General features: G+C 47.6%; 1 protein-coding gene and 1 pseudogene across 2 annotated transcripts in view; both read left to right on the forward strand.

Annotated features, from left to right (window-relative positions):
• Positions 1–18649, forward strand: part of GPR146 (G protein-coupled receptor 146) — a 148197-nt gene that overhangs the window by 37031 nt on the left and 92517 nt on the right. The gene's annotated exons all lie outside the window — the stretch shown is intronic.
• On the forward strand, positions 6365–17564 carry LOC147684727 (BCL-6 corepressor-like protein 1; annotated as a pseudogene). Its single transcript, XR_015300743.1, has 5 exons — positions 6365–7287; positions 7724–9718; positions 12735–13176; positions 15079–16125; positions 16787–17564. The product of XR_015300743.1 is annotated as a BCL-6 corepressor-like protein 1 (transcript).

Raw genomic sequence — 18649 nt, forward strand, 5'->3', positions numbered from 1 at the left:
TCACTCACCCTCAACCCCTCACCCTCACCCTCACTCACCCTCAACCCCTCACTCACCCTCTCACCCTCAACCCCTCACCCTCACCCTCACTCACCCTCAACCCCTCACTCACCCTCTCACCCTCAACCCCTCAACATCAACCCCTCACCCTCACTCACCCTCACCCTCACTCACCCTCACTCACCCTCACCCACCCTCACTCACCCTCACCCTCACTCACCCTCACCCTCACTCACCCTCACTAACCCTCACTCACCCTCACCCTCACTCACCCTCACCCTCACTCACCCTCACCCTCACTCACTCTCACCCTCACTCACCCTCACTCACCCTCACTCACCCTCACCCTCACTCACTCTCACCCTCACTCACCCTCACTCACCCTCACTCTCACTCACCCTCACTCACCCTCACTCTCACTCACCCTCAACCCCTCACCCTCACTCACCCTCACCCACCCTCACCCTCACTCACCCTCAACACCTCACCCTCAACACCTCACCCTCACTCACTCTGACTCACCCTCACCCTCACTCATCCTCACTCACAATCACTCACACTCCGTCACCCTCACTCACCCTCACTCACCCTCGACCCCTCACTCACCCTCACTCATCCTCACTCATCCTCAACACCTCACCCTCACCCACCCTCAACCCCTCACCCTAACTCACAATAACACTCTCTCACCCTCACCCTCACTCACTCTCACTCACACTCACCCTCAACACCTCACTCACCCTCAACACCTCACTCACACTCAACTCCTCACTCACCCCCACCCTCACTCACCCTCAACCCCTCACCCTCACACAGTGCAATAGGTCTCGCAGGATTTTTAGTTAAAGCTTTTACATTTGCTTATTGCTTTTTTTATTTGTAATTCTTTTGCATTGCCTACAAAAAAATAAAATGCAAAAGATTTACAACAAAAAACCTATAAACAATTCTAAAAGCACTAACTCTAATGCTGCGAGACCTATTGCATTTCTAATGCTTGTTATATTGTGATGGTTTTAAATAACTTGATATAATAAAATGTTATCTATTTATATTTATACGGAAGAGTAATATTGATGGACAAAATTACTGTCATGACTCTTTGATACTGAATAGAGAGGCCACACCCATCAACGCCCCTTATGAGTTTATTCGCGGCCTGTATGTAACTGTCCGAACCCTATACAAACCCAACGTTAATAGGTAAAGGGGCTGTGGAAGAGAGAGTGAGCGAGAGAGGCAGTTGCACGGCAGGAAGATTGGTGGAAAGCCTGGCATGGGCTCTCTGATTACAGGTGTCGCATTGTCACACATTTGCAGCACAGCGGAGATGGGAACACTGAAAGGCAGGAATAAGGTAAGTATAGCGCCAGATGTAAAGTCGTACATAAATACCGGGAACCATGAGATAAATACCCCTCCAGCAGAGAAATTTCACTTTATTTAGCCCCTGTCAAACCTGGAAACGTGCCCAAGAATCCACGATGATCGAACTCTGTCCCTTCGGTAAATGAGGAGTTGCAATGAGATGCCGAACAGGAAGTGCAGTAGAGGATTCCTGTTAAGGGAGAGGTGTGGCGCCGAGGCCAGGGTGACTGACTCCGGAATCTGGGGATCACGGTTCGATCCCCGGGCCGGCGGCAGATTAGCCCAGCACCATGCGACTCTGGGCAATAACTTGCTTAATCTTCCCGACGCCCCCCAGCGCCTAGAGACCCTAACGGGTGATGGTTCGCGCTTTACAAATGAGGATTATTATTATTATTATTATTATTATTATTAATATTATTATCACCTTAGCAGCTATGGAACGTCCAACTCCAGTGCTGAACGTTCCATTGCGCAGGTGCAGTTGGAACGTCCAACCGCCGACGGCAGCACTCCCGAGGTAGTGGTGCCATCAACCGTTGGACCGGCGCAGCACTTATGAGGTTATTATTATTATTATGGCACAAACCAAGCAGGACTGGAGGAAAGTGCCATCAAAGTCTGCAGTGACGAGGTCCACAGCCAGGATTTAGTTTCAAGTAGATTTATTGAGTTCAGTTACAGGTAGTTGAGTTGTAGAGATGCAGCCTCCCCAGGAGCAGTCTGCCTGTTGCTCAGCCCATACTCCAACTGACACACTCCAGCATCCAGGCACCCCAAACATTCCATTCAAGACCATCACACCAACTTCCCGTGCATCACATTCACACAGGCTGAGCAGCTAGGGAGTAAGTAACAGAAAATAACCAGATAAATATAATACAGTTTACAGCAAAGTCAATGGGAGCAAATTTAACATAAAGCACTAAAGGGAACAAAGGAGGGGAAAAACAAATTTAAGGGAGCAAGGTTGAGTAAAATGATACAAAAAGCGAGAGGCTCGTAACACCCATTGAGAGGGTCGTAACAACTGCTGTTGCCAGACGTCTTCTCTTAGGTCATGAGCATTTATGGAGCTTTATTTATTGTGACCTGGAGGTGTATGCATGTCCAGTGGCATTGCAGTGGGTGTGGCATCCTGCAGTTAGCAAAGCCAAACAAATGCCTGTCCTGCATTAGTGTAGTTTTCGATGCCAAGTTTTCCACCTCGATGTATAAAGTTTCCTGAGCCTTTTCTGCTGAGCTGTTCTTGGAGCTCTGACAATTACTTTATTGTGAATGACATGATGTTTGTGTAAGAAATGTGTTTTTTTACTAATGTTGAAATGTTAGTGTTCTGGGATAAGTTTTCTATTTATATACAGTACGCTTATGTTTGGGAATGCAAAAGAGTTACTTAATAAAATGGAAGTTCCTATTCTGGGGATGGTGTTTTTTTTAAAAGAAAATATGACGGGGGGATTGGACTAGGACTAAGTTATCTGTTTGATAAAAAAGAACATCTGATATGTTGAGATAAAATGAACAATTTAGGAAATTACCATCTTTTATGTGGTGTACCCCATTAATTTTGCCTTTACTGTTTTTGCTGACTGTAAGACGCCGTACATTTTACCCTTGTTAACCAGTGGTAAAGTCCCTGTGCTCATCCTTTTAACTTGATGAAATTGGTAGATTGTGATTGTCATACTTAACTTTCCTATGAGTCCCCAGTATATGGTACAAAGTGTACTCTGGGCCTGTAAGTTGAAGGTCTAGTGGACTGCAGCACCCATTGTGCCATCCAGTACAGGTACAGTGCAAACATGACTGCAGGCCTACCATTGTGGCTTGACTGTGGCAGTTTAAAAGCTCCAATTCGACCTGTCAAAACAACTCATTTTTGACAGGTCAAATTGTTCCTCTCAAATATGTCTAAGTCACCCCTATGTAGGTAATATTGTCCTAAAGCAAAGAGCATGCTATTTAAAAATAGGACATGCAGGAATTTAATGTTAAATATGCTTTTAAAATGAAAAGCCTCAAAAGCTATTTTCCCTGTAGCAAGACTAGCTGTTCCACAGGAAATCACTGAGATGCAATATTGAATATTAATACTTTATCTCAGAAATGGGACAATCTAGAAAAATTATTAAACAACTATTTGTAATAGTTAGTTATTAAATAGCCAATTCATTTCGGGAGTAGGTTGTTTAATAATTATTAAGGAAAAGGAAATTTTAGAAAATTACTTTTCCCTGCCTAAAGCCTCTGCAGGACTATTTCCTTGAGCCTAACTGTCACCTGGCTGCTGAATAGCTCCCCTAATGAGGTGTGAAAACTGCTCCCAGAGCAGGACAAAGGCCTTTGGTGTGGGGAGGTGGTGAGGTTTGCTTGACAGTATGACCAGTGAGCTGCGCCCAGGAACTTGATTAACTTCAGAGGGTCCACCTCTGTCACAGGCAAATGATAGCTGACACCTGGGCGGGGCCTTCCTATGTCCCCACCTCCCAGGGAGGCTCTATCGCTGTGAAAAAATTTTTTAAACTACAGTTTCATAACCTTCTTGAGTGTCCAATCTTGCTGAACATGGCTTCTGGGTTTACTTATAAAAGTTAGGGTGCACTTCAAATGAGGTAAACAGGATGCCAAAACAATTTGTGTGCATCTACTGTCTGGTTGCTGGAAAACACTGCTTCATTTTACTAGACTTCTGTCTCTAGGTTATAGGAGTTATCATGTCTGCTTCAAACTGGACTTTGGTGTCAGATGTGGGTGGACACTAGGATTACCATAGTACACCCCCAAACACGCACCCAGCACCCAAGTTTGGTGCATCCCAACACAAAGTTGGTAGTGTTGGCCCTGAGAACTTTTACCCCATTGGTTAAGACCTTCCCAGGAGTCATCCCCACCCACTAGCGCATGTCAGGCATAAATGTGGTACTTCTAGGCACCCACTTCAAAACAACCTTGGACCTGACGAAGATCAGAAAAAGTGTGAACCAGTGGCCTGCAAACTGAGAAGATTCTTGGAGGTCTGGACTTGCTCTCTCTTGTATCCAGGACCAATAAGAGTACTCCAAGGGTCATAAGACTGACCTCCTGTTAAAGCTCCATGAATACAAGCTACCTTTCCTGCAACCACTCAGCTGACCTGAGGCAACTGGACCTGGACTGGACCCTGTTGTTTGGCCTACTAACCTGTGCGTCTCTAGGTGCCTCCCCTAAGGTCTTAGGGAATTTGAAAGTGTACTCCTGTATGGATAGGACACAAAGGACTCCAGTTAGAAGTTAACATCTTTGACCATGACGAACCTGGCTGGTGTATCCTATCCACTGTCCATTGCAGTCAGCATCAAATTGCACCTAGGTCTCGGGCTACCATGACCACGGACTATTATTGGCTCTTTATGCTTCTTGCCACTATTTCTATTCAAATCTATAAAAATTCCTGTATCCGGTTCTAATTCGGTTTGAGATTTTTATTGTGTTTCAGTTCAACTTTATTACTGTTTGCTACTGCATAAATACTTTACACATTGCCCTTAATTACGCCTGCCAGCTCTGTGTCATTGGCTTCAAGGGGCTGAGCTCAGGTTAATGTAGGAACTTTAAGGGTTCAGCCTAGCGAGGATTGTTATTATAACTTGAGGTGGGCGATTACACCCCGCAACGAATACTATAAGTCTTTCAAGAAAATTAACAAAATATTTCTGACCGATATTTCAGTAATATTTTGTGCTAATTTGAGGACAATAGCTGAAATAAAGGCAAATATTTGTTGGTGCAGAAGCCACTTATGTTATGATGGTGTTTCATGGCTGATGGAAGGCATTGCATCATCGTTAACAATCAATGTTTATGCCCTCAGTATCTCTAATTCTAACTACTGTCCGAGGACTGTGAAGGCTTCGTTCTCAACTTTCTACATCTGTCCTATCTGAGAAATGAGGGATAGCAGTGCTGTCTAAGGTCTGACATCCTGAAGGTTATGTAGATCTTTCACAATCCAGTCCTTCCCCATCCAATTAGATTAATTCCTATTAAAGGTAATTTTCCTGGAAGTATCAGGATGGGAAACACCAAGGAGTGGAGGGTAGATATTAATGAATATGCTTTATAAATCTTAAAAGGTGATACATTTCATACCCACATTATTTGAACTGCGGTAAAACCTATGCTTTTGCAGGCAGTTCAAGTAAGCTGGGGAGAACATTTCTGCCCACTAAGAACCAAGTAACCGGTCCAGCAGAGAAGGAAAGTTGGGGATTACTTACCTTCCAAAACATACTACATTCCCACTTTGATATGAAGCAATGCCTTAGGCTCTAGTTGGAGGCCAGAGAAGGGGGAAGAGTGTTTCCTCTTGAACAGAAACTTTTCCTAGTGAGTGGGTTCAACAGATGCATAAAAGCCTTAGTATCTAAGAAGTACACCCTGTGGTGTAAACAAACTTGAGGAGGCACCCCTGCAAGGTACATGGTGGAGCCCCCTCCATACTCAATCAGGAGCTCTAAGGGCAGGATACTGTGATGAGTGGGCCCTCCCCCCGCCTCGCAGGGTTACGGGGACCTGTGTTACACCACTAAGTACACCTACCATGCCAAAGGCCAGCAGACACTTAGCATCATGTTGTGCAAGAGAAACCTGCTATGGATGATGGGACAAAAAGAGGCAACCACGAGTTTTAGATTATATTTATGCTTTTAAATTGTTTTTTTTTTTGCAGCTAAAACTCTTAACACCCTGAATAATGCCCTTGCTTACAGTGGATTGGGAAAAACTAACATCTCCGCGCTAAACAGGAGTGTTTGAAAGTTCCTTCTTCCTGATTGTCATCTACACTGGGTCTCCCTAATCTGAAAAAGATGTTTAGGAGGCCGTGCTCGGCGCTCTCCGCCGTGAGGTGATAGAACCGGGCTCCGGCGCCGCGCGCCGCACTCCGGTGATGGGATGCCTGCAGCCGCCCAGGGCGGGGGGTCGGTGCCCGAGCTCTGCTCCGCGGGTGGAGTGCCCAATGTCGTAAGACAGTTCTCCGGGGCAATAGAGAACTGTCGGATTGCCTGAAGGGCGAACTTGTCATGATATCAGCGACGCCGCTGTACAACGGATTGCACAGCTGGACCGCTGCTGACTGGATCCGGATGTGTGGCATCAACGAAGACAGGACAAGTGTGGTTTCCTGTCTCCATGACACGAATTCGCCCTCGTGATGCAAGGGCTGTAACGAGGAAGAGTTGGACTTTGTGTAATAAAGATTATTACCGAATAACCTCTCTGTCTGGTGTGGATTCCAAGACTGGCATCTCGCAGGGTGTGGGATCACAAGATGATTGTGGAAACAGTGGCTTGTCCAAGGTGGCGCTCACAACAGATAACTGCAGGAATGCATAAATGGTCGATGAAGAAAGCAATGTGGAAGCAAAAACGGGGCACAAAAAACTGGAGAGGCCACCAGATCCTCGAAGACTTGATTGTGCAGGAAAGCTGATCGCACCAGACACCAGTGATAAAGAGTTGCCTTTGAAAAGTGAAGACGATTTAATTATGCTTGATTTTACATTGTCAGGACCTCAAGTTCTGAATCCATCAGAACACCAGCCCTACCCACAGGAAACCAGGCAGAAGCTTTTTCCGCTAATCTCCAGTCAGTAGAAGCTGAACACTCTCCAAACCTCAAGAGTGCACTGAATTCTGGGGTACAGTTGGCAGGACAACCACTGATGGGCATCCATCCGGTTGTCTCTTCAGGCTTCAGCAACCTCACTCCTTTCATGAGCAGAATCTGTTTCTCTACTTCTCAGGTCCCTGCTGTGCAGACACGACCTTTGCCTTTTCAATCTGGAACAGTTTTAACACCGAACCAGCCGCTGGTTTATATACCACCCTCTAGTTGTGGCCAGTCTCTCAGTGTCGCCTCCCTTCCAAGCACGCTGGGCGTTGCATCCTCTGTATTTGGAAAAAGGGGGTGGTGATGGACAGAGTTTCTGAATGATGCAGAATACTCTTACCCAGTCCAAAGATCAGGGCTGTATCCATCACCGTTTTTTAGCTCACTGCACCATCCCAGCTCAGAACCTGGAAACCAAACTACCAAGCCAATTCTTATACTGGGAAGGAAACAAGCTTCCGGGGACCGGTTTCTGGCATTTCAGCCGTCGTCGGCCCGGTTTGCTTGAATCCTGATGGTGCAATGAGCAAGGGACTCACGTCTGAGTATACCCTCCCACACATAGTGTGGACAAACCGAATTTGGAAAAAGGGGGTGGTGATGGACAGAGTTCCTGAAATGATGCAGAATACTCTTACCCAGTCCAAAGATCAGGGCTGTATTCATCACCGTTTTTTAGCTCACCGCACCATCCCAGCTCAGAACCTGCATCCTCTGTTACACTACCAGTGTTGCCACCATACCTTCCAGAGCGATGTCTTACTGGCATTATGGCTCCTACAGAATTGCATCCATATGCCTTTGCCTCTACAGAGGGAAGACACCTAACTTCTGATCCCAAGGTATCTTCTATGGAAATCAGCAAGATCATCACTTCTGCACCCTCCTCATCGCCCAGCATTACTAACAATGTCACAACTGTTATGGACTGTCCTCCTTCTTATGCAGATTGTACTTCATCAACAGCACTTCCCAACAAGCAGTGTCTATCATCCCATTCATCTCTTCCCGCAGGTTGTGGAAGTCCTATTTCTTTGCTGAGCATCAACTCATTGAATAGGGTACCAGGTCACATCGATCAGAATACAGATGGAGCTTCTGGTTCTTTTTCCCCCATGAAATCACCTCCACAGCTTGACCGTGAGATGGTTTCTCCACAAGATTGTAATGAAATGCCTCTTGATCTTTCCTCCAAGTCTAACCGCCAAAAACATACCCCCCCCAACCAACGCAAAACTCCTCCTATGCCAGTATTAACTCCAGTCCACACAAGTGGAAAAGCTGTTCTCTCCACTGTCCTGTCGAAGTCTGATTGCAGCAGTCGTCGTCATTTGCAGAGCAGCTACACTAGCAGCACTGGGACTTCAGGTCTTGGTGCTACTGCATCCTATGTACTTTTTCCAGAGTACATGATGAATGGTGACACTCGTTCTTCTCAGGTCTTGACCTCCTCTACATCTTAGTTAAAACGCTCTGCTTGGCACTATACTCGGAACCTATGTGGGGGTGGCTAACCCTGTTCCTGCCTCGCTACTTATCAGAAAAGATTCCAATGTGGAAATTAATAGCGATTCGAGGCATTTGGCCAAACAAGAATCCATCTCTATCATAGATCAGGGGGAGCAAAAAAATCCAGCCCCCTGTGCGAAGAAAGCCCTTCGAACCACGGTAGAAGGACAACAAGTTAACCGACCCTTCCTTTTTGGACCGATTCCTTCTATGACCTCCGTGTGTGCTGCAAAAGAAACCACCTTGTGGACTGCACCAGTACAAGCAACTGTTCAAACTAGGTGTCCAGGGAATGGAAACTCCTCCTCTCCCCGTGTGTTACCAGTTAGTTGGCCTACATATCAGGTCTCTGTATCAACTGGTATCTCAACTACTGGGCAGCCTATCCAGAATCCATCTACTGCTTCTAAAATGCCGTCTTCAGATGGCGAATGCACCCTGCTGCCCAACCCCAAACCTTCCGACACCACTGTATTACCCGTTAGAAGGTCTAGTGAAAGGAGTTCGGAAGGTCATTCACAAACAGTTGTATCAACTTCTCTGAAAGATGACCCCAAAGCAAAAGGTGTGATGTGCAAACCTGTGCACACAGAACCCGTAATAAGTGAAGCTCTCCGGGCTTGTAATTGAGAGCAGATGATCACCCAAAGTTTGTTCATTCAAATTTGCCAAAAGGAGGAGTCACCATGGGATGTAATATAAGTAGCAAGAGCACGAGTACTGTTATGAAAAAAGCAACCAATGAACAAGACCGTAAAAGTGGCAGAGCTGAAGAAAGTAAGACTAACATTGGGCAGATTGATGGCTTCAAAATGAACTGTGGTCGGAAATCGGGGGACACAAAACCCAAAAACAAAGTGTTGGCTACCTATTTATCACATGATCAACCCACAAACCATTCCCATAACTTCAGAAATGTCCAAGACCCACCTTTGCTAAATCAAGACCATGCCCTAAAAGATCCAGAAGATAAGATGTCCCGGCACAGTCGCAGCAAAAGTGTAAATGAAGATAGCACATTCAATCAGCCTGTGCACTGTGTGCATGAAGTGGACTTGAAGAAAGTGAAAATTGAAAAGACTGATGGTGATGAGGCTTACGGGTCACCCACTTCACGCAGCAGAGCAGAATGGATGCCAGTGAATAATTTCAGTGGAATTACAAAAGCCAAAGTTAAAAACAGAATTAAACAAGCAACAGGGTCACAAGCAAGCAACAGGGTCCCAAGCAAGCAACAGGGTCACAAGCAGGCAACAGAGGCACGAAAACAGGGTCCCAAGCAGGCAACAGAGGCACGAAAACAGGGTCCCAAGCAGGCAACAGTGGCACGAAAAGAGGGTCCCAAGCAGGCAACAGAGGCACGAAAACAGGGTCACAAGCAAGCAACAGGGTCACAAGCAAGCAACAGGGTCCCAAGCAAGCAACAGGGGCACGTAAAGAGGGCCACAAGCAGGCAACAGAGGCACGTAAACAGGGCCACAAGCAGGCAACAGAGGCACGTAAACAGGGTCACAAGCAGGCAACAGAGGCACGAAAACAGGGTCACAAGCAGGCAACAGAGGCACAAAAACAGCGTCACAAGCAGGCAACAGAGGCACGAAAACAGGGTCACAAGCAGGCAACAGAGGCACGAAAACAGGGTCACAAGCAGGCAACAGAGGCACGAAAACAGGGTCACAAGCAAGCAACAGGGTCCGAGAAAGTAGTTTGCATCCCTGAACTTCTAAACCAATTTGCTGATCCAAAAAGAGAGGTGCTATGTAAACCATTTAACTAGCCTTAAAATAACTATACAGAGCAAGATTGTGGTTATCAGGTTTATCTTGAAGTTGCCTATACAAGTTGTATTTCCATGGATACCCAAGCGAGCATGCCGGCTTCTCCTCCGCCTTCAGGAAGACCTGCTGGCCCCGTCTGAAAAATTGAAGGACTGCGATGAGGATGTGGTTGAGAATGAGTACCATCGCTGCCGCTGCTGCCTGGTGCCCTCCCGTCTGCTCCCCGCACTCCCTGCGCCGTGACAGGCAGGCAGCAGCAGGCACTCACTCACACAGGCACGCACACACACGCACACAGGCACACGGCGCTCCGCTCGCAGGTTTGTCTACATGTATAAACACACATTAATCTCTGCCCCACGAGGGCTCCGGAGCAGGCACTCCCCGGCCCCTCCCTTGCACTCCTCCACAGCCCCCCCCGCCCCCCTCCCCGGGCTGCTGCTGCTGCCTGCGCCGCCTCGCCATCCTCCACCACACCTGCTCCGCCGGAGCCGGGGCAGGCAGCAGGCGAGCAGGCAGAGCGCAGCGCGTGTGCCACAGCAGGCAGGGCTGCGGCAGGCAGGCCCAGGCAGCTTCCCGGGTCTTAGTGCCGCGAGCAGGCGCAGAGCAGGCAGCGCCCCGACCTCGCTTATTTATTGATGTGCTTATATATAGCGGGGGCCTCAGGGCGCCTGGCAGGAGTACAGGTGCCAAACTATTATAGCAGGCACATGGCCGGAGGCTTAAGGGCGCTTTACAGGAGTACAGGCACCAAACTATGATAGCAGGCACATGGCACAGAGGCATCCGAGCGCTTTACAGTAGTACAGGTACCAAACTATGATAGCAGGCACATGGCACGGAGGCATTCGAGCGCTTTACATGCACCAAACTATCATAGCAGGCACATGGCCGGATGCATCAGAGCGCTTTACAGGAGTACAGGCACCAAACTATGATAGCAGGCACATGGCACGGAGGCATTCGAGCGCTTTACAGGAGTACAGGCACCAAACTATGATAGCAGGCACATGGCACGGAGGCATTCGAGCGCTTTACAGGAGTACATGCACCAAACTATTATAGCAGGCACATGGCCGGAGGCTTAAGGGCGCTTTAGAGGAGTACTATCATAGCAGGCACATGGCCGGATGCATCAGAGCGCTTTACAGGAGTAGAGCACAGGTACCAAACTATTATAGCAGGCAGATGGTCACGTCACTTGGCACCATAGTACTTCACAGAAGTACAATTGCCAAACAATTATTGGAGGCACGTGGCCTGGAAGTACCAGAACGTTTTAAAAGAGTGCAGGTGCCAAACAATTACAGCAGGTACATGGTCAAGTGGCGTAAGAGCGCTTTACAGGAGTACAGTTACCAAGCGATTGTAGCAGGCACATGGTCAATGGCACCAGAGTCCAGATCCTTCCTCTCCACCGCCATTCTCTGACCGTATAGCGGCTAGAAATGCCCCCCTCCCAGATACCTTATTTCTCACTAATAATTAGCCCTCATGGCCCGTTGTGACCGAGTCAAGTCATCACAGTCAGCACCCTAGTCTACCTCCTCCCACCCCTTCATTGTTAGCCAGCGCTAGCGCCCCTAACTCCACTGCTCACAGCAGTGCCTTGTCTCCCCCCCCCAAGCCCCTCCCCCATTCCGATTTGCTATCCTGACTTGCTCCCTCGGGCCTCCAGGGACCTCTATCCATCTGACCCCTCTCCCCATCTGACCCCTCTCCCCTATCCTACCCTCCCCTCCGTGCACACAGCTCCATCCCCCTGAGCCCCTTCCTGTCGGACACAGCCATTCAACATCTGCCCGGCTGAGGGGGGCGGGAACGGGGACGGGAGACGCTGCGAGCAGGAGAGGGGGTGGGAACAACGGAGACCAGGGGGAGGGGAGTCTGCGGGGAGCGGTCACCAGCGGGAGGGGGGCGGGAACGGGGACGGGAGCACAAATTTGACTCACCTGCACCTTGCGACGGCGGCACTTCTCCGGTCTCCCTCTTCGGCATGGGAGACCGGCAACATCGACGGCGGCGGTTCCCTCCAGGCCACGGGAGCCCCGCGGGCGCCGCCATACTGCTTGCCGTCTTCCTTCTTCCCCCGGGCTGCGGGGGGCGGGCACTTCCGGCCGGCCGCGCTAGGATTGGCCGGCCGGCCAGTCACGGGGTTAGGAGAGACGCAGAAGTGCCGGCAATGCCGGACCAGACACGGGGGCGTTCCCGGCGTCCCGTGACGTCGGCAAAAGCCAAAGAATGTCGGGAACGCCCCCGTGTCTGGTCCGGCATTGACGGACAGGCCCCTCGTCCAATGGCAAGGCTCCGTTTACGGAGCCAGCCAATCAACGACGAGGGCCGACCCAAAGCACCCTACAGTTCTCAACAGGATTTCGCCTGCGCGAAAAAGCTGCGCAGAGCGCAGCTTCCGCTAGGCAAAACCTAAAAAGAGAGCAAGAAGGTGGGAATAAAACGCAAATCAAAGCGGCAGATGGAGGACCTCTCTGGGAAGAGGGCTCAAAAGAAATCAAAATGCAAAATGAAGGAAGATGACGAAGTGTCTAGCAAACCTTACAAGAGGAAGCGGAGGAAAAGGCGATTCAGCCTGAAGGGAGCCAGTGGAAAGAACAGCCAGTCCATCACACCTCCTGTGAAGGAGTCAGGTGCCATCAAAAGTCGCAGTCGAAAGGCTGTAAAGATTGAGCCTCTTGACCAGGAAGAAGGTTACCCTGAGAAGAGACCCAAGAACAATTTCCGAGATCTTATCCCTGTGGTCCTAACCAGTAGAACTTGCAGTAGAATGATGGAGCAGGGACTGGGTCAGGAAGCGCAAACAGTTCTTTTGCTAGTATAGCAGCTGAGTGTGATCATGCCTTGGATGTTAATGTTAATGTTAAGCTACACTTATAGAGCGCACTGACACCGTAGGTTTCCTGGCACTGAGATTGGGATAGAGGGTGATGGACTAGAGGGAATTCGAGAAGAGCCAGGTTTTTAAGCTCTTCCTGAAGCTCAGGAGGGTGTCAGAGGTCTTGATACGTAGAGGGAGGGAGTTCCACAATTTGGGTGCCAGATAGCTGAATCTGCGACCACCCAGTTTCTTTAGTTTAACCACCGGGATGGTTAGAAGGTGAAGATGAGCAGATCGGAGATTACGGGCCGGGCAATGCGAGGTGATGAGAGATTTCAGGAAGGCCGGGCACTTGGACTGCCGGGCTTTGTAAATTAGGCAGCCGATTTTAAAAGCAGCCCTTTGTTCGATAGGCAGCCAGTGTAGCTTGGACAGAAGTGGTCTTGCTGATTGCCTTTTGGGGGCTCTATAAATGAGCCTTGCTGCCTGGTTCTGTACCATCTGGAGACGATGGAGCAGGGACTTAGGTAGGCCCCAGTGAAGAGAGTTGGAGAAGTCAAGACGGGATAGGACAAGGGAAATGACAACTTGCACCAGAGCATCATGTGAGAGAAGGTGGGAGATTTTACGCATTTTTCGTAACTGGAAGATGCTGGCCGAGATGATGGCTCCGACATGGGTTTTAAGAGAGAGGTCGATGTCAATGGTGACGCCCAAGTTTTTTACCGAGCTTGACGGGCTTGGAGGTGTACCTAGCTCTTTAGGCCATAAGTGTGGGCCCCCAAGTGCCGCGCTGGTACCAGGCTAAATGAGTTCCGTTTTCTCCGGATTTAATTTGAGCTGGTTGGAAATCATCCATTGTTGGATGTGAAGCATCACTGCCTGAAAAAACAGATGCGGCATCAGGGGTGTCTAAGGGAAAGATGATCTGCATGTCGTCTGCATAGTTGAGGACAGTGCATTTCCAGTTTCTCAGTGAATGGATTAATGGCCGGAGGTATAAATTAAACAATAATGGTGAAAGGGCGGATCCCTACGGTACACCACAAGTAGTAGGTACCTGGGTTGCTGTGAAGGGGCCTAGATGGACTGTTTGCACTCTGCCTGAGAGGAAGGACTTAATCCATTCCCGGGCGGGGCCCTGGATGCCCGCCTGTCTGACACGGTGGAGAAGGATGTCATGGTCCACCGTGTCGAAAGCGGCCGATAAATCCAGGAGAACCAGTGCATGCGGGGACCCCCTGTCAGCATTCTCCCGGAGAGTGTCGAGGACTTTCAGGATGACTGCTTCAGTGGAGTGTGCTGGCCTGAAGCCTGCTTGGTTAGGTTCCAAGAAGCCAGAACTCTCTATAAATGCCGATAGGCAAGTGGTCACATGAGCCTCCAGGAGTTTAGAGGTGTAGGGCAAAAGGGAGATGGGCCTGTAGTTAGCAGGGTTAGCGGGGTCAGCTCCCGCTTTCTTCAGGACGGGGATTAATATGGCCTCCTTGAACGCGCTGGGGACCGTACCAGTGCTCAGGGAGGCGTTCAGAAGGGGAAGAATACTGTCGGGTAAGGCTGAGAAGACCGCTCTCAGGACTGGAGGGGGACAGCAGTCCTTAGGAGATCCTGATTTGATGCGGGTAGTGAGCTCTGAAAGAATACTGGGGGTGATTGCTGGGAGCTGGGAGAGGGAACAGGGATTGAGAGAGACGGAGTCTGATGAGCTGGCAGGGATGGAGGGAGAGATAGCATTCTTAATATCTACAATTTTCTGGATAAAGAAGGTGTTGAGCACATTACAGGTTTCTTGGGTAGGGGCCTGAGTAGGGAGCACTCTGTGATCTGATGAAAAGTCGTTCATAATTTTGAAGATTTCTTTAGATTTATTGCGGGCTGAGTCAATTCTTTCAGAGATATGTGAGGCCTTTGCTTTGGTGATTGCGTTTTTGGATGAGGTGCTTCCACCACTGGAGGATGTTCTGCTTTCAAAGAGGAGGAGAGGAATGAAAGTGTATGGGGTGAACAGATACCAGCAGCGGAAAATAAAAGAAGAACCCAAGCAAGAGGAAATCTCTTGCCCATCCCACAACCTGAGACGGGCACGTGAGGTTCCCCAAAAGGTTGAACCTGTTGGCTCGTTTTGGACGCTCTTTGAAAGTGATGAGGAGGTTGATGGGCATATGAAAAAGAGAAAGAGGAGACGGCAGAAGAACGGGAAGTACCAGAATGGAGAATACCTAACTGAACGAGAGAAAGAGTTGGAGATGGCCCACTGCTACAAAAGAAGGAAAGCCAAAGCAGTCTCCGATACCAGATTGAAACAAGAGTTAACGATCACCGGTTCTGGGTGCTTCAAACCTGTGTTTGAGGAGCAGGCTGCCCCCCTTCCCTCAAGAGTTACAGAGACACTTTTATAAGGAGGAACTTGAGGACTTTGCCATTCTTCCAGGCCTGGATACACCATCTGGAAAACGCAAATTCAAAACTAAGCACCTTGGAGACAACACAGATGAGGATGGAAAGGTTAAGCGGAGGCGGCGGGGATCGTCACCTAAAACTGTGGCAGTGAAATATCCACCTCCCAAGAAGACTCAGGCTGTTGGCACACCTTGCAAGCGAGTGCGGGTTAGCGCCTTTGGTTCTCCAGACTCATCCAACACCCAGCTTGTCCCACCCGAGGCTCGCAGATTGATTGTAAACAAAAATGCTGGAGAAACACTCCTTCAGCCCGCTGCACGATTAGGGTACATGGAAATCGTTTTGTACTGCCTCCAGAAAGACTTGGGAGATGTGAATCGCCGTGATAATGCTGGTTATACAGCACTTCATGAAGCATGCTCAAGAGGATGCATAGACATAATGCAAGCGCTACTAGACAACGGGGCCAATGTTAATTGCAGTGCTCAAGATGGAACTAGGCCAATTCATGATGCTGCAGTCAATGATAGCTTGGAGGCAGTCTGGCTTCTTTTGTCTTATGGTGCGGATCCAACGTTGGCCACATACTCAGGACATAGAAAGTAAAAAGGAGGCCCCCTTATCTGTCAACTTTGGGACAGGGGAGATATATTGTAAACCAAATTTGTCCCACAAATATACCACTAAGTTGGTGAAGAGTGGAATAATGGTACCAAGGTAGTTTTTTAGCAATACCAGTCACACAATTGTATTAGAAGCAGAAGGCTAAATTACAACGCATAGGCCAACTAATATAGTCATTAAACCACCAAGACTTACAAAATTAAACCACTATGGCACACATTAAAAATTAAAAATCACATAAATAAGTACTTTATGTGATTTTTAATGTTTTTAATGAAATGTTTAATATGCTTCATGTATATTTTTTAAATGATTTGTTATCACTGTGATAAAATGTTTACTTTTGAATAAATACACAAAGTATATATATTTTTCCAAAACATTGTTTTCTGGTTTTTCCATTTTTTATCTTGTCTTGAAATTATGAAATGTGTGCCATAGTGGTTTAATTTTGTAAGTCTTGGTGGTTTAATGACTATATTAGTTGGCCTATGCGTTGTAATTTAGCCTTCTGCTTCTAATACAATTGTGTGATTGGTATGCTGAAAAACTAACTTGGTACCATTATTCCACTCTTCACCAACTTAGTGGTATATTTGTGGGACAAATTTGGTTTACCACATACTCAGGACAAACAGCAATGAAACTAGCAAGCAGTGATGCTATGAAACAGTATCTAACTGATTACCTCGATGATCTTAGAGGCCGTTCTGATGGCGATCCTCACATTTTCTGGGACTTTTTTTTATAGCAGCTCTGTTTTGGAAGAAAACATTCTGCTCACACCTCCAGAGAACTTGGACCAGGACGAAGCACCGGAAGAATCAGACTGCTTCTTATTTGAATTCTCGGACACACCATTACTTTCCTGCTACAACCTACAAGTGTCGGTTTCCTGCGGGTCCAGCAATTGGTTCCTACTTTCTGATGTGCTCAAGAAACTGAAACTTTCATCTCGGATTTTCCAAGCCCGATTCCCGCACTTTGAAATGACCAGTTTGCAGAAGAACGAGTTCCACAGACCGGTGTCCACAAGCCAGTTGTTAGCTGAAAGCCCTGAGCAGTGGACCCAAGATGATGGAGAGACTTTGGAGCTTGTGAGATACGAGCCTGAGCTAATGAAACTTCTGGGATCCTCAGTAGAGTTTCAGACAGCAAGCAGCTGACAAGGAAAGTGAACTTGAGCTCAGGGCCTGCTGCATCTGATCGCAACAAGAGGCAATAAAATGAACTATTCGGGAGCAGCCTACAAACACCAGCATTGGTGACTGGAGTCTTTTGGCTGTTTAGTTATTTTCTCCATCTGTTAACATTCACATGTTATAACTGGTGAAGATAAAAAGAGAGACACTAGCACTACTCTTTATATTTGAGGCCATCTGAAGAGTTTTGCAATACAGGCTGCAGTGCAAGGAATTGCTGGAGTCACCGCCTCGGCTTCTGTGTTTCCGCAACCCTCATTGGAGGTCTGGATGAAAACTAGGAGAATGAACAGAAGCAAAAAAGCTAGATTCCTTACTCTCCTATCTGTGTTTCCCATTGGTTCATGGTTGCATGGTGGATTCCTCGTAAGAAGGATCTGATTGTGCTGGCCAGAACCAGAGTTGGTGAATCTTCCAACAGTCACTGGGTCAAACAGAATAAAAAAATATGTGCGATGGGTTTGTAGCACTCACTCTCGCTGTCTTGTTTCTTCCTGAAAGCTTCCACACCAAACAAAATTCATGCATTCTCCATTTTATATGTACAATTAATGAGATTTGATTGGAGGAGGTACAGTGTCTACTCTGTATTTTGCCTACAGACATTTTGCAGAGCCACCTTGATTAGCAAAGTGGAGACCTAAGCAATAGTTGATTTATTTTGTCCATGACCCATTTTAAATCTTTGACACTTAGTTGTAATCGATTCATCTATAGTTTATATTGCCTGGCGCAGGGTCACATGTCGAGAGTAGTGCAATTCAGAAATTGATGGAAAAGGGCCAAATCCCTTTCATGTATACAAGAGTATTCAAGATAGGTGATAAAACTGTAGAGTTTGAGTGAGTGTAATGGTTGGATATCCAGACCATCAAATTATACTAGGTTAGGAAAGGTCCCTCTGCAACACCAGAGGTTTCTGTACGCGCTGTGGTGGCTGTAGCTTTTCTTTTTTTTCTGAAGGTTTCGCTTGTGGATACCATTAGAAAGTGCCTATGAACCTAAAAGGCACAGATAATACCTTATGAGTTATTATGGTCAGACAGGGTGACTTCTTCCTATTTATGTTAGTGGTATCTCGTGTTTTTTATCGGGTGCCGAAAAAAACACTAGCTGTACCCTTTGGCACCCAACCAGTTGCCTTCCAGATTTATTTGTTTACACATGGTAGATCAAAAGGAAGAACTGAGAGCTGATATTGTTTAAAATAAGCATTGACTGCTCACAGATGGGATTCTGGACTTTACAAAAAATGTAATTGATTTGTGCACAACCTATTAAT

The sequence above is a fragment of the Lissotriton vulgaris genome, chromosome 10 (genome assembly GCF_964263255.1).
Source record: "Lissotriton vulgaris chromosome 10, aLisVul1.2, whole genome shotgun sequence".
In the NCBI taxonomy this organism is placed as follows: domain Eukaryota; kingdom Metazoa; phylum Chordata; class Amphibia; order Caudata; family Salamandridae; genus Lissotriton; species Lissotriton vulgaris.